Source organism: Lutra lutra, chromosome 17 (genome assembly GCF_902655055.1).
Source record: "Lutra lutra chromosome 17, mLutLut1.2, whole genome shotgun sequence".
NCBI lineage: Eukaryota > Metazoa > Chordata > Mammalia > Carnivora > Mustelidae > Lutra > Lutra lutra.
Window position 1 is genome coordinate 41973597 of NC_062294.1, and position 24125 is coordinate 41997721.

The window sequence follows — 24125 nt, forward strand, 5'->3', positions numbered from 1 at the left end:
TCTGTGTGGCCAGGCTCCCTGCCCTTTCCTCCCGGAGGCGAGCCCCGGAGGGTAATATGCTCCCAGCCTGCTCTCTTCCATTCCTTCTAGGCCACTCCCTCAGCTTTTCATGTCATTGTGTTATGGCAAGAGCTCCCACCTGCACTATTGGTTCCAACCCCCCACCCCACCCTGACCAAGCCTCTTTTAAAAATTAACCTCTATCCTACTTAAGGTATGTTAACCCATGCGCCTCCAAAAACCTATTGCATATACAGAGGGCTCAAGTCCCCTAGGACTCCTGTCATCCACGACTACTTCTCAGTCTTCACAAATGCAACCTTCCAGTCTCTATACGGTTGGCCCTTGAACAACACAGGTTTGAACTGCCCGGGCCCACCAATAAGTGGATTTGTTTCTTGAAAAGCGCAGTACCGTGCTGTAAATGTATTTTCTCTTCCTTATGATTTTCTTAATGTTTTCTTTTCTCTAGCCTACTTTATTGTACACAATACAGTATATAAGACAGATCACATACAAAATCCATGTTTAAGTAAGTGACTGTGGATGTCCTCAGTAAGGCTCCTAGTCACCAGCAGGCTACTAATAGTCAAAAGTTTCTGGGAGGTTTTGGGGAGTCAGAAGCGATACGTGGACATCCTACTGCATGAGGGTGTTGGTGTCCTTACCCCACCCCCCATGTTGTTCAAGGGTCAACTGTATGTTCTTTCTGAATATTTCTAGGCTTTTACAACATGCGTGGAACTCCATTAAAACTATGTAGTATTGGGGCGCCTGGGTGGCTCAGTGGGTTAAAGCCTCTGCTTTCGGCTCAGGTCATGATCCCAGCGTCCTGGGATCGAGTCCCTCGTCAGGCTTTCTGCTCAGCAGAGAGCCTGCTTCCCTTCCTCTCTCTCTGCCTCCCTCTCTGCCTATTTGTAATCTCTGTCTGTCAAATAAATAAATAAAATCTTTAAAAAAAAAACTATGTAGTATTATTTGTTATCGACGAACTTTACATATGTTGTGCAGATTGTTCTAGGGTTTTGTGGGTTTTTTTGCCTTTTGTTTTGTACTCAATGGTACATCTTAGAAATCTATTTGCATGCATATAGGTCCAACTCAAAGATGGCTGTATAAGGGCGCCTAGGTGGCTCAGTGGATTAAGCATCTGTCTTCAGCTCAGGTCATGATCCCAGGGTCGTGGGATCGAGCCCCCATATTGGGCTCTCTGCTCAGTGGGAAGCCTGCTTCTCCCTCTTCCTCTGTCTACTGCTCCCCCTGTTTGTGTTCTCTCTCTCTCAAATAAATAAAATATATATTTTTTTAAAAGGCTGTATAAAACTCCATACTGAGAAGAGGCCTAAGTCAACTCAGGCATTCCAGTACTGATGGGCATGTAGGTTTTGGCTGCTCTTATAAAGGCTGCCACAGTGATCCTCTATGCATACAGATATTTCCTGAGGAGAGATATGGCAGAAGTGAAACTGCTGGGCTGCAGGGTAGGCACCTGGCTGAAGGACACCACTAGGCCCTCCAGGACAGGAGCACAAATGCATGGTCCAGTAGCATCTGAGGGCAGGATCCCAGCATCCTCACTAGTGCCTGATAACATCAGACCTGTAAATTTCCCCTCATTTAATGGAGTGACAATGCATTCAACTTGCATTTGCCTTATGATTTGGCAGGATTGAGCATCTTTCTGTAATAAATTTTTACAAGACATGTTCCATGCCTCATCTGTGAATTGCCTGTTCATGTTCTTTGCTCGTTAAAAAAAAAAAAAAAAAAGAGTTGGGATGCCTGGGTGGCTCAATTGGTTAAGCATGTCTGCCTTTGGCTCAGGTCATGATCCCAGGGTCCTGGGATGGAGCCCTGCATCAGGCTCCCTGCTCAGCAGGGAGTCTGCTTCTCCCTCTCCCTCGCCCCTCCCCCATTTGTGCTCACACTCTTTCTCTCAAATAAATAAATACAATATTTAAAAAAAATAAAAATTAAAAAGTGATTCACACTCACTTCTCTGCTTGAGCACACAGCAGGTACTCAGGATGTGTGGGATCTCAAGCCACTCCGTTTGCTTCGTACATGGTCACAGCAGCTCTGGGCCATCCTGTGGCTCTGACATAGTCCGTTGAAGGGGATCAAACACAACCTCTTCTGGGAGGTCTTCTCATATTTCCATGGCATTTGAAGACCATTAATCCTGAAGCCAGAGGTGACCACAGCTGGCACTGACAAGGAGCCCCTTAAAGGCAGGGGGACTCTAGAACGTGCCCACTGCCCTGCCCCTGTGGGTTTTTCACAACCGGCTGGGGCTTCCATGGGGATCTGTGCAGCTACCAGTGGGCTAGCCCCAGCCCTGGCCTCAGACCAGGGTGCAGGGCTCTAGGGGGGCTGCAGGGGCCTTCCCCAGCTGAGTGCCTACTGTGTGTAAGCCCTAAGCAAGGCAGCCCACAATCGCCTCTGTTTGACCCCAGGACCTTGACAGATACCAATACTGAGTTCCTCCAGTTGCTCCCAACTTCCCAGCGGGGGCCTGGGAAGAATGGGACCCAAACTCAGATCAGCCCGCCTGCCATCTCCATGCTTTGCTGGCAGCTCTGTCTGCACTCCTGGGCAGGTCGCTCCTGGGAGCTGAGGTGCACCCACTGTGACTGACCCAGCCACAGCGCCCGGCACCCTCACTCAGCACCTGTGCGCTTTCCACGGTGCCAGCACTCCTGGGCCACTGCCTGAGCTGCTGTAGGCAGAGCACTGGGGAGTCTGAGTTCCCCATGAGGGAATCCCTTGCCTTGCCCCTCCCTATGCCCCCACCCCCCGAATTCCCCATCCCCAGTCAGCTGAGTAACAGGTGCTCTGAGCTGAGAAGACCTTCAGTGGAGCCCACAGTCAGCCAGAGACCCAGCCACCCTGCGCACCCCTGCCCCGAGAGCCCAAGACGGAGAGAGGGAGAGAGAGAAAAAGAGAAAGGAGCACGGGTTCCTGAAGGCCAACAGACCCAATTTTGGTCAAAGTCTAATAAATCCTTCACTCAATATTAACATTTAATACTGAAAAGTACTAATGGTGACCTGATTCCCTCTTTTGAATTCCAACCCTCGCAGATAGGCTCTCTCTCGAGGTGACAAGCCAGTGGTACCTGAATTCATTACTGCCTGATTAATTATGCTGCCTTTGTACAAGGGAAACAGGGACTTCAATCAGCCACAGCCACCATCCCCAGGCCGCTGCCTCGTCAGGCCAGTCACTGTCAGAGAGCCTGGCTGCACGCCCGATGCGGGGGTGGCCAGGAAGCTGGGAGTGGTGGCTGGTTCCATGGGGCCTGACAGTAGTCAGAGGGCCTGGGATTTGGGGCCCTTTCTGAAGAAAGAAAGAGAGGGGGAGACAGAGAGAGGAAGGAAGTGGGGGAAGGGAAAGGAAAGGGAAGGGAAAAAGTAAGGGCATTTGAGCAGTCAAGAGAGGGAGAGCTGAGTCAGGTCCAGAGGCTATAGAGCAGAGAGAGGCTGACCAGGAATCCTCCCCTGGATTCTCTGAAACTCAGTGTCATCCCTTCAGGATGGGGCACAGGGACTCACTCAGAAAGTGCTGTGTAGAGCAAAAGCGTCCCTTGGGATACATAAAGTAAAGACGAAGGTCAACTTGCTAGCTCTCCAGACTGGAGGGTGGGCGCAGATCCGGTGGGCATCAAAGCGGAACCTCGACATCTGATTTGGGGGTTGGGCAGCTCCAGGCACCAAGGCCAGGGGAGAACCACCACCTCCCACCTTCACTGGGTTGTTTACCTGCCAGGGGGCTCCCGCTGTGGCCCTCTGTCCTATGCATTCGGCATTTGTCAAGGACTACAAAGTCCTGAAACACAGTCCTATTTGGGGAATTGCAGAGCGATGCATTTTTCCATGGAAGAAAAGACTAGATAGCTTTGTAAATGTCAGTTCCCCACCCCTACCCTGAGCCTTCAAGTGTGGAGAATGGAAGGGGCAGAAGCCAGCCTGAGCGTGCCCTGTGAGCCTTGTCCTCAGCAGGTCTGGTGTTGAATCCTACCCTATCATGGATACGCTGTGTGACTGTGGCCAAGTTACCCACCCGCTCTGAGCCTTGGCTTCAGAGAGACAGCGCTATGTACCCCACGGGGTGGTTGCGAGCATTACATAAGGAGCATACATGAAACACTTGTTTTTGCTCCAGACCACCTTGGGACATAAGCCAGCTGTTTTAGGTACCACTTTGTCAAGGCCAAGCAGTGAAAACACAAAGGGCTGCTTTTCCTTGCTAAGCTGCATGTGAAGCCACCACCCCACTGGGAAGCTTCGGGGCCTGGGAGGACAAGCAGTACAGGGCAGCTTTAGAAAACCTTGTTTTGAGGCCACACCAGAGCAGTCCCAGTGGCCTCCTCCCTGCAGAGGCTTCAGTTGGGTCTCTGCACAGAGCCCCAGGCAAGGTGTGGTCACCTGCAGGGGGTGGGAAGGGAGGGCTGTTGCGCATGTCCTGGGGAGAGGTGGGGACCATGCCGTGGTACAGGGGCTGGAGGAGCCGGGGAGGGGCATCACCCATCAGAAGCCAGGCCTGGTGTTCGGTCAAGGGAGCAAGTCAGGTCCAGCCTGGTTAGAGGCAGTCACAAGCCAAGCACCAGAAATCCTCAGGTGGTCAGAGGTGCTGGGGCAGTATGCAACCCCACTCAGACCATGTCTGAGCACACAGCGTGAAGTCGCACCAGAGACCAAGAAAGAAAGATCTAGTAGCTGGACTGAATGGTATTCCCCAAAATTCACAGGTTGAAGCCCTAATCCCCAGTGGGTTGGGATTTGGAGGTGGGGCCTTTGGGAGTAATTAGGGTTAGCGGGGGAGTGGGGAGGGGCTGAAGGGGGGTTCAGAGAGCTCACTCTCCCTCTCTCTTTGCCAGGTGGTGGCACTGAGAAGCCTGCCATCTACAAGCCAGAGAGAGCCCTCACCAGAATCCAACCATACCAGAACTTTGATCTCAGACTTCCAGCCTCCAGAACTTTGAGAAAGGAAATGTCTGTTGTTTAAGCCACCCAGTCTATGGTATTTTGTCATGACAGCATGAGCTAACAAAGGTACTCAAGAATGGTTTTCTCTTCTCTTTGCTGCTGTTTGGCTCTAAAGCTGCACTGTAAGCCAAAAGGACAAGGCGAGCACCTGGCACACAGTTCTTAGCAGCTCCGGAATCTCCTGGAAACTGTCAAGGAAATGCAAGGATCCTGAGGGCAAGAGGATCACCCGTCATCCCATGCTCTGTCTCATCACTTGTCAGCAGAGAGCAGGCTGCTATGAAGTCCCAAAGTTAAGGAGGCTGAGGGGAAAGCAAGGTATAGAGGAAGCACTAGGCTCTGACCCACCCGGGACATCTGGGCATTTCGGCCCATCAGTACAACAGGTGCAGAGTCTGAAGCATATATTCCTGGTCTCCTCATGTTGCTTCACAAATGCTACCCCTAAGCCCAGGGGCTCTGTAAGAATGGAGGAGGGTCTCCGGGACACCTATGTGTCATCTGCCTGAAATGCCAGAAAGAACACTGGACCAAGAGTGAAAAGATTTGATGTGTGTAGATCAGCTCCTCAATTTATAAGCTGGGGTCTCAGGGCAAGTTCCTTAACCTCTCCGTGCCTTAATTTCCTTTCTATAATGTGTACCCACACCCCTCCCATTAGGTTATTATGGGATTGATGAGATTGTAAGTAATGGGGGCTCTGTTAAGTTTGGTCTCCTTTTCTCCCTTCTCTGTATTTGCCCATTTGCTCTTAATTTTACTAGTATTTCACAAAGTTCACTGAGCAAGGAGAAAAGAACCTCCCCTACTTTTTTTTTCTTTTTTAAGATGTCATAGTATTTAGAAAGAATATAGGTCCTAGAAAAAAAATGTTGACTAGGCCAGCACATAGTAGGTATTCAATAAACATCTGAAGAAGGGAGAAAGGAAGGGACAAAGGAACTCTCCAGGGAGAGTGGATGACTCTCTTGTCTGGCTCCTATATCTTTATTATGGTAAATACTCGATTTGGGGACCCACTTTCTGCATGTCTGTCTCTCTCAGGGGTTGTGAGCTCTGCTAAGACAGGCACTGCCCAACACTGAGCCTGAGCTCTGGCAAAGCTCCACAAACATGGGGGAAACAGAAAGGAAGCTGTTCTAGTCCTAGTGTTTCCTCCACACACACAGATGGCCAGACTCAATAGCATGGTTTTCCAGGCTCTGTGCACCTGACCATGGTGAGTATGGATGATATAGTGGGGGTAAGACAGTGGGTAAGTAAGTGCTTTAAGAAAATGACTGGCCTCAAAGTCATTCTGGAACAGCCAATTTGATTCAGAAAAGTCAAAAAGGTACATTATCCATTAACTGCTATTGATAGTGGCAAATCTGTATGGTCATATCAGAAATATTTACCTTTCTGCCTCCTACTAAGTCTTTAGTCATTGTTTTCATGGCATATCTTTTTTCTTCCTTTCTTATCCTTAGCCTAGGTTATGTATCAACGTGTAATTGGGTGTTGGTTACTTATCCTAACAGGTTTTGTAGTTTAATGGCAGTATTTAGTTCATTTATATTTAATTTAATTTCTCATATATTTGGGTTTCAATCTACAATGTTTCTATTTCTTTTTCTATTTGCCTCACCTTCTTTGCCTTCTTTTGGAGTCATTATTTTCATTTCATTTCACTTTCTATTATTAACTTGTTAGTTACATATTTTCACCATTCCTTTAGAAAGTATGTTATAGATTGAATTATGTCCCCCCAATAAATTCATATGTTGAAGTCCTAATGCCTGAATGTGATTATATTTGAAAATAGCACTCAGGTGCCTGAGTGGCTCAGATGGTTATGCATCTGACTCTTGATCTCAATGCAGGTCTTAATCTCAGGGTTGTGAGTTCAAGTCCTTTGTTGGGCTCCATTTGGGGCATGGAGCCTACTTAAAAAAAGTACAGATATTTTCTTTTGCTGTATATTCCAGTTCACTAATCCTCTCTTTATCTGTGTCTGATCTGCTTTGAATTCCTCTAATACGTTCTTAATTTTAATCATTTTTTTCAGTCATAAATTTTCCATTGATTTTCAAGATAAGTTTCTCTTCTTTGCTGGAATTTTCCATTTTGTTTTTTATTTCCTTGAATGTATCAATCAGGAGTTATCCTGAACTCTATCTGATAATTCTAATAATTGGATCTCCTGTGGGTCAGTTTCTATTATCTATTTTTTTCTCTCCATTTTCAGTCATTTGTTCTTGTCTCCTGGTGTGCCTAGTAAATTCTGAGCAGATGATACATGTTATATATGAAAATTACAGAACCAGTGTGATACTGTGGATGATGCTATCTTTCTCCACAGAGATTTTCTTTTGTTTCTGTAAAGCAGTCGGTATGGAAGCAGATCATCTTAATCTGGTTTGAGCCAAAGTTGTATCTTTGTGAGACTTGGTCCTTTTTTGCTATGCCCTTCCTATTGGTATAATCTTGAGGTCCTAACCAAAATCCTAGGATGTTACCAGGCTCTCTCTGAGATTGCCAAAGGTCTGTTCATCTTTTTAACCTTTAAGTCCCTGGTCTTAGATGTAAATGCCTTGAGGGGAATAATAGTGCTGTTACAGACTAAATGTTTGTGCCTCCCCAGCCCCAATTCATATGTTGAAGCCCTAACCCCCAAAATGATAGTATAAGGAAGTGAAGCCTTTGGAAGATAATTAGGTTTAGATGAGATCATGAGAGTGAAGGCTCCATGATAGGATTAGTGCTCTTGTAAGAAAAGGAAGAAGTACCAGAGCTTCCTCTCTGGGCCACTTGTAAAGATGTATCTGCTAGCCAGCAAGAGAGCCCTCACCAAATCTGCCAACACCTTGATCTTGAACTTCTAGTCTTCATTACTGTGAGAAATGAGTGTCTATTTATATTTAATTTAATATATTTATTTATATTTATAATTAATTAAATATAATTAAAATTATATAATATAAATATAATATAATATATAATATAATATATATTAATATATTAATACAATATTAATTATAATTATATTATAATTATATTATGATTAATATATTAATATTAATTAATTAATATATAAATATATAATATATAATATATATAATATATAATAAAATATAAATATAATTAAAATTAATATATTTATAATTATATTTAATGTCTATCGTTTAAGCTACCCAATCTATGGTATTTTGTTATAGCAGCCCAAAGTGACTGAGACAAGTGTCAAATGTCAGGCTCACCTGTCTATACTTTCCTTCTCTCTAGGGTCTTGTCCTCTGAAGTTCTTATAGCCTAGGTAGATCTCTGATGTTTTAAGACAGATTTTAAAAATTACCCAACTGCTCTAGTTGTTTGAGGTTGGAGGCTTGGTTTGAACCAGGCTGGTGTTCCAGAGCTAAAAGCAGAAGTCTCAACTATTCCTTTACCATAATGCCCCAGCTATAATGATGGTTAGCACAAAAATTAAGGTTTAGGGTATCGGCTTTGGAGTAATATATTCCATGTGGATGGGTATTTTAAAAGTACAAATTAATTCAACTGATTGGAAAAAGGAGAAAATTATAGTTTTCAATTAAGGTAAATTATTTTAATTAAATTAGTACCAGAAGCTTTTGAGCAGTCACTGGAAACATGCAATACATCACAGCTAACTTCTCAATATTTTTCCTCTGGTAAAGCATACCTTTGGGTTATGGTGGCAAAAATGAAAGGCACTCCTAACACTCCCAGCCTTCCACCAGACTCTGAATCACACCAAAAGATGCCTGTTAGGTCCCTAAGAAGATAATGACTGGCTCCACATCATAACTCAGGAAAACTCAACAAATATATAGCAACCAAATTTAAAGATTCTTTTGTTCTCCAAAAGTTTCAGAAATTTTTCTTTTAAAGTGCAAATATCCATAAAAATAGATGAGGAAAAGAATAAATAGAAAAAAAACAAACAGGGACACCTGGGTGGCTCAGTTGGTTAAGCGTGGCTCAGTTAGTTAAGCGTCTGCCTTCAGCTCAGGTCATGGTCTCAGGGTCCTGGGATCAAGTCCCACATGGGGCTCCCTGCTCAGCGGGGAGTCTGCTTCTCCCTCTCCATCTGTCGCTCCCCCTGCTTGTGCACTCACTCTCTCTCTCTGACAAATAAATAAATAAAATCTTAAAAAAAGAAAAAAAACATAATTTTCCATAATAGAGGCATGATACAGTGAATGACTTGTCAAATGACCATTGCTGTTTCAAGCATTGCCCTTTGCAGATGGTTCATGTCACATGGACAAAGGGGCCATCAGGGCACAAAGTTCAACCTGATGTGGCAGAGTATCAGGACGAACTAGTTGACCTGAAGGCCAGGCTGCATGCTGTATGTTGAACTCCATGTCCTACAGGGAGAGAGGGAAGACAAGAGCAGCTGGGAAAACTAAGGGCGTCAACCACAAGCACTCACATTCTGATGAGCAAATGGTCTTTATTACCAGTGCTGGGCATAACTACCAGCAAATGTACAGCTAAGGTTGCTCAAGTGAAACGCCTTGGGAACTAGATGGATGGAAATAAATCTGTGAGCCGAAGAGACCACTCCCTCAGAAGGCTATAGATCAGCTAATGTGATAACGCTTTGGCCTCCAAACACCACTGAGAGATTCAAAAACAAAAGCTCAAATTGTATTGCTTCAGCTAACAAAATAAAGGATGATGACAGGGAGTCCATGGGGGTTTCCTGAGTCCCTACAGAGACACACACACAATAGGGAAAAAATGGTTGCAGACGGGTTATAATTGCAACATCTATTAGGACTTATTGGGTCCTCCTTGCAGATCAAGTCTCACCATGTTATCTTCCAGAAGATGAACTGACACCATCCAGGGAAATCCTTTTCATCTACCAGGATTCATATCAAACATTAATTCTTCCACAAAGCCACCTCCCTCTGGTGGCTTCCTTCCTTGTCATCATCTAACCTAGAGCGTGAGCTCCATAATTTCAGAAGCTCGAGCAGATAGAAGGTCCTCAGTGTTTCTTAAATGGACAAGTGGGAATCAGTGTGCGCCAAGTCACAGAGGAAGACATGGGCTGATCATCCTGAGCTCCAGCCCAGGTAATCCGGCCAGGTTTCAAGGCCCGTTCCCAAGTTTGAGGATACTGTACAAAAAGTTAAAGATTAAAAAATTCAAACATAATAAAAATAAAATAGAATAACATAATGAGCCACCATATACCCATGATTAATGTCCTTCTTGTTTCCAACCTTCACCCACTTTCCGCATCGCTACATAAAACTATTTAGGAATAAATTCCAGATACCATATCATTTCATCTGTAAATATTTTAGCATGTATTTCCAAAATACATGAAAAATACATTAAAATACTTTTAAAATACCTAAAAATGTAAGAATATCACTCTGAAATAATGTAATAATACCTTTTAAATATCAACTATCCCATTGGTGTTCAGACTTACAAGTGTTCTATGGACGTTAGTTGTTTTTCTTTTTGCCATTTATTTGATTTGGAATCTAAGTGTGAATTCTTTTCCTTACAATTAATTATTGAGGAATTGGGTCACTTGTCCTGCAGTGTCACAAGATCTGGATAACTTTGATAATGTTCCCAATATGTCGTTTAACAGGATCCCTACCTACACTTTGTATTTCCTGTAAGGTGATAGCTGATCTTGATGAGGCTGGATCAGGTTCAGGTTTGATTTGTGTTTGGGTGGGGTGGGGGGGTGGCGGGAGCTTGAGGAATGTAAAGACTACTTCACAGTTGGTGCTGAGATTTTCCACTAGAAGACACATCGTGTCAGGTTCTCACTCTCTCTTTTTAAGATTTTTATTTATTTATTTGAAAGAGAGAGAGAGAGAGTATCAGTGGTGGTGAGTGGTCGGGGGAGGAGCAGAGGCAGAGGGGAAGCAGACTCCCCACTAAGCAGGGAGCATGATGTGGGGCTCGATTCCAGCACCCCAGGATCATGACCTGAGCTGAAAGCAGATACTTAACTGACTGAGCCACCCAGGCGCCCCATCAAGTCCTCCCTTTTCATGATGTTGTAGTCATAGCTTATCTGCCTAGATCCATTAATTTATTAGGGATGCACAATGATGATGTCTATCATTCTTTCTCTTCATTTATGAGCTAGAAATATTTTGATTTTTAAGATTTTATTTATTTAATTTGAGAAAGACAGAGAGAAAGAGAGTGTGCTCCAGCGTGCGGGAGCAGGGGTAGGGGCAGAGGGAGAGAGAGAGAACCTCAAGCAGACTCCACAAAGAGCCTAGCGCAGAGCTCCTGTGGGGCTCGATCTCACAACCCTGAAATCAGGACCTGAGTCAAAAGCAAGACTCAGATGTCTAACCGAATGAGCTGCCCAGATGCCCCTGAGCAGGAAATATTTTTATAAAGAGAAATTTCCCCTCATCTATCATTTCATCACCCAAGCCCCATTTTAAAACCACTTAACCAAGCCCAAGCTTTCTGTCAAGTTAGAATCCTAAGTAGGAGCCTGAACAACTTTAAGGAAACCTTCATTTATTCCTTAGTTTCTAGCTGAGAATTAACTGGATGACCGTGGGCCTGACAGCTACAGAAAAGACAGTCTGGCTTGGTTCTTCCCTTACCAGTTCAGCTGAGGACCTGCCTGAGATTTTCTTTAAAAGCATTGCTCCAGGGCTTGCTCTAAAGATCTACCCTTTCTCTTTGAAAGTGTTTTCTCCTATAATTAAGAGAGTTTCTAATTTGGGGAATAGATACAAATTCGTCAAAATTATATTTTTAAAAAGTCATAATCCTGAAGCTGAGAAGATCTGGCTCCAGGGAAATCCTGAATTGAGGAAGGATGCTAATCAGGACAGAATTGAAGACAATAGTTGATCATCTTTCATTCCCAGAATAGGGAATATCCCAAGGAAATGCCAAGTAAAAAAGTAAAATCAGGGATTGATTTTGTATTTTGAGAAACTGACCAAGTCTCTTGATCAAATGCTCATTGCAAGTCTGACTCAAGGTTGAACAGATAAAAGAATCCTCCAGGGTACCCCCACCTCCTGGGTCTCAGCATGCTGTGATTTTGAAAAGCCAGACCCTGGCAATCAGAGACCTCACCGCCAAGGAAATGAAGGATGCTTCGCCTCCAATTCCTGGCTCCTGTTAACATGCCCTCGGGTCCGTGCTGGCGCCAGGCTGGGAGGGAGAGTGGTCCCTGTCTTGCTCTCTGCAGAGGCTAAACGGCATGTCTGCTCCGCGGTTGAGGGAAGAACGGCATCATTCTCATTAATTTAGTGAGGCCGGACCCTCGCTGAGGTCTGGCTCTGTCCACCCAGTGGAGCTATCCCAGTAGCGCTACCCAGACCTCCAGCATTTAGGCCCTGAGAAAATCCGGGCCTATGGTCACTCCTCGTAAGCTTTCACTAGGCTCCCCTGTGGTTTGCCAACTCATGATATGGCCTTGGTACAATCTATTTGTGACTCAGTTTCCCTAGGTAAAGTAATAAGGTTGGACCGGAGTTTTGATTTGCAGACTCATTCAGGAAGCTTTTCCAAACCCTCTATTAGGGTGCCCCTATGGACTCACGGCATAGGATGGTGGGGGGGAGGGGATGGAGGTGAAAAGGCCCATAAGTTCGCTGCCCCGCACCCGAGCTCTCCCGCTCGGCCACCAGCGGCTCCACCTCTCGCCCGGGTCTCGCCCTCGGCCTGGGCGGGGTCACGCGCGACTCCGGGCGGGTTCCGGGAGGCTGAGCACGCCAGCCCGGGTTGGGCAGCCCCACCGGAAAGACTCGTTTCAGCCCGAGCGGGCGGAGGCCGGGCGGAAACAGACTTGTCGTCCCGCCTCGGGCCCTCCCGGTCCCCGCCCTCCCGCGCAGCCCCGCCGGGGTTGTGGAAATGGCGGTGGGCAGCTGCGGCCGCCCAGGGTCACCCCCTCCCACGCCGGCCCTGCCCCCTGGCCGCGCCCCCCAGGCCACCCCGGGGCGCCGACTCGGGTCCCCGGCCCGGACTCCGCGGAGCCTGGCGGGGGAGGGAAGAGAGGCCGGCCCCCGCGGGGAGGGCCTGACCCGAACTGGGGACCCGTTGCCAAGAAACCGGACCCCCGCCTCGGGCTCAGACAGCAGCCTGGCGCAGCTGCCTCTCCCACACCCCCTCCTCCTCCCGCCCCCTCATCATCCAGAAAGGCTTCTGGCGCTGCGGCGCTCAGGCGACCCCAGGCGGAGACAAGAACCTTGGACGCCGGCTCTGTGGGTGAAAGCCCGGCGGGCGAGCTTGACGGCTGCTCTCCAGCTCCGCCTCGCCTCTGGGCCCGGGGTGGGGCCCCACCACCGCCAGCTGGACGGCCTTGGCCGGGCCACCCCTCCTCTGGGGGCCGCAGCCTCCAAACGGGGTGCTGGTGCAGAGCTGTAGGGTGGCGGGACCCAGGCGTCGCCCGAAGGGCCAGCCAGCTGGAATGGGGGCCTGCGTACAGGCGGGTGTGGCGACGGCACGAGCCATCTGTCAGCCGGCGGCGTGTGCAGGGTCCCCAACTCTGCCCCGGTGGGTGTCAAGGCACGGGGGACACCAGCCCCCGCCCAGGCTGAAGCCCCGTAGACCGTGCAGGCGAGGCACTGACCCCTCTCCCCAGAATAGGAACCCTTTCCTGATGGGGAAGATGGGCACCCCCAGATCTCTGCCAACGGCCTCCCTAAGGGCCACTGTGCCACAGGATGGGACACTCAGGCATTTCGCAGACCCTCCCTGAAAACGGAAACCTGGACGCGACACAGCCCTCTCTACCACGGGGCGCAGGTGGCTCAGATCTCTGATCACCTGCTCAAAAGCTCTTCGGCATTGTGGCAGGAGAGGAACCCTGATGGGGAATTACCACTGTGGGGAAAATACCCACAGAGACCACCGGCATCTGAGAGCACGTGCAGCTTTATTGCCAGGCTTGGTTTAGTAGGAAACCAAGAAAAACCGGAGCCCAAAGCACTGGACTCTGCATCACGAGAGGCAAGGGCAAGTCTGTCCCTCCTGTAATCCTATGTGACCTTCATCCACTTATCTAAAATCTCTGAGCCTCACAGTGTTCTCATTCATAAAAAAGAGCCTGCCCTATCTTCAGAGTACAGTCAGAAGGAGAGGGGACAATAAACAGAACAACTCATTGCCACCTTTGGAGCCCCAAAGGTGGGACAGGTTTTCTCAGCACCTGGAGAAGACTGTGCAGCTGCTGAGATTACCAGCAGGGAAACAATCCCATCCCCGAAGGAAAAAAACTGAAATGATCACTTTATTTCCCTTCTACAAAATACAATCCAATTCTGGAGACATGTGAAAATTAAGGAGTCATTAGAAGCCATTTGCTGGGTTTTAACTTTCTATCGAAGAAATGGAGGGGAGAGGATTGCGGGGTGCCCTGGGTCTGAGGGGGTGAGCCTCAATTATGAAATCACACGTACCCGAACTGAAGTCCTGCTTCTATCATTTACGAGCACTGTTACCATAGGTGAGTGACTTCACTTCTCTGCGACTCAGTTTTCTCATCTGCATAATGGAAAAAATTACAGTACCAGGCTCTGGGGGCTGGTGAGAAGATTAAATGAGAAAACGAATATAAACGTCCTTGGCCCAGGGCCTGGCACATGGCAATACAAGATAAATGCTAACTAGTGCTTTTTTTTTTTTTTAGATTTTTTTATTTGGCACAGAGAGAGAGATCACAAGTAGGTGGAGAGGCAGGCAGAGAGAGAGAGAGGAGGAAGCAGGCTCCCCACTGAGTAGAGAGCCCGATGTGGGGCTCGATCCTAGGACCCTGGGATCATGACCTGAGCCGAAGGCAGAGGCTTTAACCCACTGAGCCACCCAGGTGCCCCCTAACTAGTGCTTTTGCTGTCATTTGGTGCTTTCTAGTCTTTCCTCTTCCCTTACCAACATTCAACTGTAAAGTTTTCAAATATACAAAAAAAAAAAAAAAAAAAAAGAATGGGATGGAAGTAGTTTTAGAGGGAACACCCACATATGTTTCACCTAGATTCTCCAATTAATATTTGATTCAATTTGCTTCATCATGTGTCTGTCAATCCAGCCCTCTGTCCATTTAGCAATCCATCTTTTCTGGTTACTGTTGTGGAACAAACTTCCCAAAACTTAGTAACTTAGAGCAACAGCAATTTTGCTGTGCTCGTGGATTCTGTGAGTTAGGAATTCAGATGGGATGTTTTTGCTCTATAATGGCCACCCCCACTTTCAGTGGCCCCCTGGACACAATCCTGGAGTCTGAGAGCCACCCTGCCCCATGATCTTAAGTCAGCCCATTGTAAAGGTGGAAAGATTGCCAGCAGATTGGGGCTGTATGCCCCTAGGCCCTAACCTAGGGCCTCTTCTGAGAGGTCTATCCCCAAGAGTCTGGCTCCAAAGCCCTTCAGATTGGGGACACCTGAACAATACCAGAGGACTCAGCCTGCCACCCAGATAGAAATTAGGCCATTTGGAATGAAGGAAAGGATTCAAAATAGCAGAAATCTGCATGCCCACCTCTGGCCACCCCCACATACAGCTAGCCCTGGAATACAAACCCAGAGCCTGACACTCACCCTGAACAACATCCTTAACTCAACCCCAGATAAAGAATGAAAGAGCAACCGTAGACCTGGCCTGCCATGCCCCTAGGCCCTAACCCTTACCGTAGTTTCAGTTCTGAGGGTTCTATCCCCAGAGTGCCCTACACTTTTGGGATACCTGGGCCATAGCAGAGGACTCAGCGTGCCACCAGAAAGAAAAAGTGCCATTTGGAACAACAGAAAGGATTCAGAGTAGGAAAATCTGTATGCCCACCTGAGGCCACCCCCACACTGAGTGGTCCCCTGGATGGAAAGGAGAAAATGGGAGGCACACAAGCAACACTGGACCAAAACAATACTGAAATCTGGCTGGCTACCAGTTGTCAATTCCTTGGGAGTTGCTTTCCATGGTTCTTGGCTCTGCCCTCTGAGTCATGCTTCCACTTCCCTAAGAAATTAGCTGCATTGGTATGGAAGCCTACTGAAACTGCTTCTTGCCCATAAGACCATGAGAGTTCAAAGACCTCCTTTCATTTTGAATTGCCTCTTTCCCTTTCATTCCAATCTACTTCACTTCCTTTAAAACCTTTGTGGATTTCCTCTGTATCAATCTGTAAATCCAATCCATTAAACAAAAGCCATAGTTACAAAGCACTTCAAACTAAGCCCTTCTCTACTTTGGGATCTCCATGAGATTGCTGTAGGACAATTTCCTCAGGACCACTAGGCACACAGAGCGTTTGCAAGGTGTGCTATTAATATGCTTAAGAGAACTTCTGTCTGGTTGGAAGGGGCCTCAAGGCACCACCAAAAACTTCCTGGTGTCTTCATGAAGAGTTTTACAGGTGGGTGCTTACCCTCATCTTTACCCTGAGATGTCTTCTTGGTGCCTATCATTCATTCTTCTCTCTGAAGCTCTTTCTTCCTTTTGAGAATCTTCCATTGGGACACACTTGGAATAAGAAGTTGTTTTTGAACCCAGCTACTCCTGACTTCTACACTCTTCTAAAGTTAATTCTTCAAACACATTATTTCCTTCTCTAGTTCCCCTCTCTCTAGCCATACCCTAAGACACACTGTTGAAAGAAACCAGGGGATACTTTCATTGTCCTGCTTGGAAATCTCCTGAGATGGGTCAAAGCCGGAAATACCAGGAGGGTCTTTCACTCCCATGTCTGGCACCTGGGCTAGAATGATCTGCAGACGAGACAACAGAATGGAGTGCCTACGACCCAGTTGAGTTGGCTTCATGGCTGCCCAGTGGCCTCACTGAAGTTGAACTTCTCACTGATGGCTCAGGACTCCAAGCAAAGGTGTTCCTGTGGACAAAGTGGAAGTGTCTTGAACGTTCCCGACCTGGCCTGGACTTGGAACTTGTACAGCATCATCATACAGAATAGCGGAGCTATTCTCCCGTGTTTCCCTTGGACTCAACTGTTCCACAGTCATCCACGCACCAGATTCCAGACTTCCTGTCCACCAAGGAGCATTGCCCAGTTTCCCTTATTTGCCACAGTCGTACAAGAGCAGGTGGGAAGGAAGATATTGCTGTGGTCACTTTGGGAAAATAAATTCTGCCCCATTATCCTTATTTTGATGCATTTCAAAGTAAGTTACTGATATCCTTACGCTTCTGCACAGAAAACGTGTGAGATTGCCACACAGCTTCTCCACCAATTGCAATTGTCTGTCTTACATTTTCATTGTTGGGGTCCGCGTATAGGGGGAACTCAGTGTGGTGTTCATTTGCATTTCTAATTAATGATATCGAATACTTTTTCATGTGCTTATTGACCATAGCTTTGTTTGGGAAGTTTCTTTTCAAATCATTTGCCTATTTTTTGGACATTCTAATTATTGATTTAGTAAGGATGATATGTTTATGAATATTTTCTCTGTTTCCGCTTATTTTTTCATTTTTGTGAAAGCATTTTAAAAAGATTTTTATTTATTTATTTATTTATTTATTTATTTATTTGTTTGTTTGTTTGTTTTGAGAGAGAGAGAGAGCATGAGTGGGAGAAGCAGAGCGAGAGGGAAAGAGAAGCTCAAGCAGACTGCACTGAGCACAGACCCTGACATGGGGCTCGATCTTACAACCCTGAGATCATGAGCTGAGACAAAATCAAGAATCGGATGCTTAACCAACTGAGCCACCCAGGCATCCCTGTGATAACATTTTTTTCATGAGCGGAGGATTTTAATTTTTTTAAAGATTTATTTATTAGGGAGAGAGAGAGAGAGGTGGGGGAAGGGCAGAGGGAGAGAGACAATCTCAAGCAGACTGCCTACTGAGCATGGACCCCCGACACAGGGTTCCATTTCTCGACCCTGAGATCGTGATCTGAGCTGAAATCAAGAGTCAATGCTTAACCGACTGAGCCATCCAGCAACCCCCCAACCCTGCCAGAGGATTTTAATTTTGAGGAGGTCTGTTTTGTCTGTTTTTTCTTCTATGGTTTGCTTCTTTAGTGATATAGTAACGATCTGTCTCCTTAATATTGCGGAGCTATTCTCCCATGTTTTCCTTTGGAAGCTATAAGTTTTAGCATTGACACTTAGGTCAGTGAGCCACGTGGAATTAATCTTTAATGTGGTGTGAGGTAAGGGTTCTGGAAGCTTTTCCCAGTGCCAAAGGAGCTCAGCTGGAACTACATTTGCCTTCCCCATGTGGTTCTGGGTTCAGGATGAGCACAAGAGAAATGTGTGCCATATCTGGAAAGTGGAAGAGAAGGAAATGCCACTTCTAAGCACCAATGACCCACACAGAGCCACGCACATGGTCGCTTATCTGTCGGGTCACTCCGTGTACAGCAGCCAGGCATAGTGCCTCCACTTCATGGGAAGTGAAGTGTCTCCACGTGTCTCCAGCTTCACAGGATTGCTCCCTCCTGCTCCTCTGGGTCCTGGGCCAGGGAGTGCTGCTGCTCCGTGGTCAAGGGTACCAGCTTCTTCTGTAGGGCATCCTCATCCCCCAGGTTAGCATTGCCGACAAACAGAGGCAGGTTTCAGTTTGTCCTCATGGGGTCCAGGTTGTCCTTGTCCTCCCCCTGCTCACACCTATCTTTCTTTCCTATCTACCAGTCCTGTTGATTTCAGGTCCAACATCGACGCAAAAGCAACAGCTTTACAAAGAAGGTTCAACCAGCTCTCACAGTTGGTAAGGCCCAATTCCTATAGGAAAACCCTCATTCTGTATCACTCACTCTGCTTCTCTCATCAAACCCTAACTGCTACCACCAGAGTTGAGGTTCTTTTTTTTTTTTTCTTCCCTATATGGATATCCAGTTGTCCCAGCACCATTTGGGAGAGACTCTCCTTTCCCCATGGGATGGCTTTGGTGTTTTTGTCAAAATCATTTGACTATCTGCATGAGTATCTGCTTCCGGGATTCTCTATCCTCTTCCTTCATCTGTTTTTCAATCTTATCACCAGTACCACACCGTCTTGATCACTACAATTTCATAGTGAATCTTAAAGTCCCCATTCTTTTTTGAGTCAGAAGATGCCTTTCCTAATAGACAACATTGTGGACCTGCAATACCGCTGCTGTCAGGCTAGCATATGTCGATTTAGCAAAGACGAAATATTAGAAGGATTTGTGAACACCTTAAAGTTACCTTGGGTCTTATTCATCAGAACACCAACCGCAGATATCTGAAAATCAGTCACTATGCACAGATGGTCATGCATCCTCCAGCAGGAGAACGAGGTGTCAGCCCCTGATGTATTTTTTCTGCTACTGGGATGACTTGTAGCTGTGAATTCAGGTGAAATTCCCATAAGAGTGGGTTCTTTTACCAGGGAAGATAATCAGTTTGAGTTTTCTAATTGTGTCCAGGTTGAGGCTTCCTTCCAGGACAGAGCAAGCAAGAAACACCAGGGAGGGAAAAGGTACTATCTGGAACATAGTCAGATTGGATGTCCCAAAAGGACTGTTATGGTTGAATTGTGTCCCTCCTAACCCCCAGCACCTCAGAATGGGACCTTATTCGGAAACGGGGCCACTGCAGATGCAATTAGCTAAGAGGAGGTAATTTACTAGAGCACGGTGGGCCCTAATCCAATAGACTGTGTCTTTATAAAAAGGGAGAAATTTGGATGCAGAGACAGATATGCATAAGGGAAAGACAATATGAAGACCTCTGAGAACACCCTCCACGGCCAGGAACGCCCAGGCTACAAGCTGCCAGCAGAGGACCTGAAACACATCCTTCCCTCCCAGCTGTCAGAAGGAGGTAACTCTTTTATCTCAGGCTTCCACCCAAGGAACCCTGAGAAAATACCTTTTTTTTTTTTTTAAGATTTTATTTATTATTTATTTGACAGAGAGAGATCACAGGTAGGCAGAGAGGCAGGCAGAGAGAGAGGAGGAAGCAGGCTCCCTGCTGAGCAGAGAGCCCGATGCGGGGCTCGATCCCAGGACCCTGAGATCATGACCTGAGCCGAAGGCAGCGGCTTAACCCACTGAGCCACCCAGGCGCCCCGAGAAAATACATTTCTGTTGTTTAAGTCACTCTAAACCCTTCGTTCTCGGGTGCCCCTACCCTGCCCTGCAGTGGGTCGCAAGTCCCCACTTTTTTTGGGAACCTGCCTTTCCAATTTCACATGCCTCTGGTGGGAGGTCAACTCCACCCAGAACCTACTCCCTGGCCCAAAGATTTGGCCCGACACACACCCCTTGCCAGGAATCTGAGTTGTAAATGGAGGAAAATGTTTGTGCTCAGCCATTCTGATGGCAGTTTAACCCCAAATCCTTCCTACACCCCCACATCCTCCGACCACCTGGCTTCCCAACCTACCTGCAGCTGCCTAGCTGTTGTTTGATTCTTTGTGTTGTCTCACGTCTTTTTCATAATCCTCATTTCTTTTGCTTACATTAGCCAGAGTTGGTTTCTGTCATTTGCAATAAAGAGCCCCAGTTGATCCAGCCATGCCCTTTGCCTGGATCTGGGAGGACCCAAAGCCCCTCTGGAATCAGTCTTCCTGCCCTCCATCTAAGAGCTACCAGGAGGGGCCAGGCCAAAATCAGCATCCGCTGTAGCGTGGGGGTGGGGAGTAGCCTGGCTCAGAGCATGAGAGCCCAGAGGGGCAAAGGGGCAAAGCCTGGTGGGGGTTTGTGGAGCTACAGTGAGATGAGAAGGACGCGTGTGGGGGCGGGGCGAGGGAACAGTGGCAGTGGTCTTGTCATGGGAAGCTGGGACAAAAGCAGGACAAGGAGGGTGCCCAGAGCAGGAAACTGGAGTCTTCATGGGAGGAGGTGGGTGACCACAAGGAGTGGGGGTGCACAGTGTGGGCTGTGTGACCCCAAAGGGGAGAGGAGGGGCTTCTGTGTGTGGGCAGAAGCAACAGCACCAAGAGATTGGTATGTACAGGGGGCACTGATCTAATATGGAAATATATGGATAAAATGAAAGCCAGATTTCTCACTGTTAGGAAAGGGAGTTTTAAATATGGAAAGGAAGAAAAAACTAGAATCAACTTGTTATGGGCTGACTCAGTGTCCTTCCCCCAAATTTATTTGTGAAAGCCCTAAGCCGCCAGTACCTTAAGAATGACTGTATTTGAAGAGAGGGCCTTTAAAGAGGTAATTAAGTTGAAATGAGGCCAGTAGGGTGGGCCCTAATCCCATCTGACAAGTGTCCTTACACAGTGGAGATTAGGACGTGCAGAGGGGTGGCAGGGGCGCAGGTGCACAGAGGGATGCTCTTGTGTTTGGGGGGGGGGCGGGGGAGAGAAGGGGAAATAGATGGGAGGAAGGGTGGGGTGGAAGGGAGGAGATGGGGGAAGTAGGGAGAAGATGTGGGAGGGTGGGGGGGGACAAGGGGAGAGATTGGGAGGGGGCGGAGAAGATGGGGGAGGGGCGGGGAAGATGGGGAAGGGGTGGGGCAGGGTAGGGTTCCAGTCGGCTCCTTGATCTCGGGACTCCCAGCCTCCAGAATGCTGAGAAATTAAATTGCCCAGTCTATGGTATTTGTTATGACAGCCCTAGCAAACTAATACAGAATGCCTTAGGATGAGATGAAATGTGAGTTATCAGCACCATTCTTGGTCTTCGAGATACATAAAGATAGGTATAAAACTAAACACAAATGTAAATGTAGGTATATGTATATAAATGTGTGTGTGTGTGTTTGCCTGTATGTGTATGCCTTCACGTGTTTCCTGTGTTCACTGAGAGTCCCTGGGAGCAGAGACACCCTAAAGGCATGAGCTCCCCTAGTGTCTTACTTTTTAAAAAATCACTCTCCACAAAGTGAACAGGGCGGAGGAGGCCCAAGATGAGCCCGGAACATCTTGTCACACCAGAAAATAAGGACGAGTTCCACGAATGACGGGGATATGCCCAAGGACATCGGAGGAGCTCCCACTGGCCAAAGGTGGGGCAATTTGAATCCACTGACACCAACAGAAATCCCTAAAGCCCATGCTGATACAAATCAGTAAATGAGAACCACAGAATGCTTCCCTGCATAGGATAGGGGAACCAAGTGTATAAGGAATGACAGAGGGAGAAAGTCCTCTTGTAGCCACCATGGGTCACAAATTCATCCAAGAGTCACCAGTGGATGCTATGACCAGTGGATAGAGGCGTGACAAGGAGCAAGATACCTACTTAGTCTCAAAGCACCTTCCCACAAAATGTTCATTAATGACAAAAGTAAAAAGAGTAATTTTGTAGTAAAAAAAATAAATAAATAAAAAAGCTTGGCAGATACAGACACACCTTAGTCCAGTTACCATCATCGGTAATGGAACAAATTGAGATCATACATCCCCTGATTAGATGCAATTAGGAGAACACAGTGTCACCCTCAATGACATTCTGGTCCAAAACTGTAAAACCTTGAATCTGAATGTGAGGAAACATCCGTCAAGTGAACTTGAGGCAGAGGCTATCAAATGAGTGGCCTGTGACCTTCGGAAGTACCAAGGTCACAAAAGGGAAAGAGAGGCTGAGGAACAGCTCCAGATTGAAGGAGACAGAGAGACTTGACAATTCAGCGCACCACACGTTTCTGGGCTCAAGCCGTCTGCTGTGAAGGATGCTATCGAATGAACTGGTAGAACCTGATGAGGTCTGGGGAGTCAATGTTAGTCATAGATCCCTGCTAATGTCCCAATCTCAGCTACATACTGTGGTTCTGTAGGAGAAAGTCCTCATCTGTAGGAAATACACATTAAGTTTAGGGAGTGACGGGGACAGGGACCTAGCAATTTATTCTCATACTGTTAAAGAATAACGAAACTCTTTGCACCGTCCTTGCCGCTTTTCTGTTGGTTTGAAATTATTTAAAAAATTAAAAAATACGTATCCCTAGAAGACATTCGGATGGCAAAGGAGTCTCTGAAAAGAAAATCATTAGTCATTAGGGAAATGCAAATTAAAATAGCAAAGTGATACCACCATCCGCATGATAGAATAGCTAAAATCCAAAAAAAAAAAAAAAAAAAAACCAAAAACTGGTAATACCAATTGCTGGTGAGAAGATACAGAGCAACAGGAACTCACGCTGTAGGTAGGGACGCAAAATGGGGCTGCTGCTCAGGAAGACAGTTTGGCAGTTTCTTACGAGGCTAAACATAGTCTCACCATACACCCAGCAGTCATGCTCCTGGGTGTTTATCCAGTTAAACTGAAAACTTAAGTCCACACAAAAAAAGTCTGTACATGAATATTTATAGTAGATTTATTCATAGTCACTCCAAACTAGAAGCAACCAAGATGTTCTCCAATAAGTGAAAGGACAAACAGTAGTAGATCTAGTCCATGTCATATTTCGTGATAAAAAGAAACCAGACACGTAACAACGGGAATGCATATGGCCGAATGAAAGAAGCCAGTCAAAAAAGGCAACATATTGTATGAATCCATTTCACAGGACATGTTGGAAAAGGCACAGACCCGGAAGCAGGAAAGAGATCCATGATCGCCTGGCTTTGGGGAGGACAGAGGCCTCAGAAGAGGTGAAACACAGGTGATTTTGTTTAAGGAAGTGAAACTCTTCTGTATGATGTTGTGGTGGTAGATAGAGGGCAAGATGGCACAAATCAATCCATAGAACGTCATGACAGGCAGAATGCACCTTAATTTGTTTACATTGTTTTAAAAATCCTTAGGAGTTTGGAGGATCTCAGGATGGAATGTAATGATGCCAAAAGCCAAAAGAATTTTACTGCATTACAGATATATGAAATAACCCAAGAGGGTACTGACCTACAGAACTCTGAAAATGAGCGGAGCCTGAAGACAGAAGGCAAAAGGAACAGTGCGTGAGTACTGAACTCTAGCTGATAAAACATTTCCCATGGATAAAGGCTGAGCAATTGTAAAACCACCATATATGAATTGGATGATTAAGTAAATGGATAGTGGCAGGTTGGAGCCCGGTGTCTCACTATTGGAATGGGAGTTTACAGATAAGTGAGGGGAGAGAGCTAGAATGATCCATGTGTAATACATTCAAGTTGAAGACATCAGTATGACCCATGTTAAGCTTGATATACATTCATCGGGCTACCATTGAAGTATTTATGGATGTGTGTATATACACACAAGTTGTATACACAGATGTATTGTCTTGCTCTGCCGTTTGAGAGGGCCTAGAAGTGA

The 24125-nt window shown here is 46.6% G+C and overlaps 1 pseudogene; it reads right to left on the minus strand.

The window, feature by feature from the left end:
* Positions 1-9430: 9430 nt before the first annotated feature.
* Positions 9431-13463, minus strand: LOC125088541 (basic proline-rich protein-like; annotated as a pseudogene).
* Positions 13464-24125: the final 10662 nt, after the last annotated feature.